Here is a 1,001-nt window from a genome sequence, read left to right on the forward strand (position 1 = left end):
AGTAGAGACAGGGTCTCGCTTTTGCTCAGGCTGGGTCTCGTGAGCTCAAGGGATCCACCTTCTTTGGCTTCCCAGAGTGCTGAGATTGCAGGCATGAGCCACTGCTCCTGGCTTCATACTTTCTGAAGTTTAGAGAGGCTCATTGTCTTCCCTAAAGGCTCACAGTAAGTCCATAGAAGAGGGGAACGAGGACCTCAAACTCCAAACTATTTTATATTACCCAACTCTCTGCCTCTCTGCCTCTATCTTTTTCACCATATTTCACAATAGATCTTTTGAACTTATTTCTCGGTGCTTAACTGAAATTCTGTGTTGTCAAGCTATTTTCTTAAATAGTATCTCTGTTCTTACTAGGAGTTCTGCTATTGGAATCATTTTTTCCCTGCTTTATAAACTATGAAGACTTTTTCAAAAGATAGAAGCTTATTTTTTTCTACTTTATGAAGTGCATGCCACACACACACACATATACACACTTACACACACACACATGCTTTCTCTTAGAGGAACGACACCCATTACATGCAAAGTGGCAAACCAAGCCTGCTCTTTAACCCAGCAGAGCAATTTGAGTTGACCCCATTCCTGGTCTTCTAAAATATTAGAAGGTGTGTGTGTCATACGAGGGACTTGCAGATTCAGAATGGACGTAAGAGTCACTTTGTCTTTTACATTCATTTGTTTGTTTGCTTATTATCCAATTGGTCCCACAGCAAAGCTACCTCTTGAGTGACCACACTTTGCCAAGCTGTCCTGATGGCCTGTGTGCTTATCTGTAACCCCCACTGGACCAAGAGCTCCATGGGTGTGTGTGGATCTATCCTAAGCATCAGAAAGCCCAGTGCTTTGAAAGTACCCCAGGGATATTTGCTGAAAGTTAAATGACGGACTGAATGGACAGATGAAGTCTTGAAGGCTAACTATCCTCAGCTCTTAAGTAGAAAATTCGCCTGTCAGAAAGTGGCTCTGGGCTCGGCGCCTGTGGCTCAAGTGGCTAAGGC

This window comes from Otolemur garnettii, unplaced genomic scaffold, assembly GCF_000181295.1.
Source record: "Otolemur garnettii isolate 467f Iridium unplaced genomic scaffold, OtoGar3 scaffold00061, whole genome shotgun sequence".
NCBI classification, from domain to species: domain Eukaryota; kingdom Metazoa; phylum Chordata; class Mammalia; order Primates; family Galagidae; genus Otolemur; species Otolemur garnettii.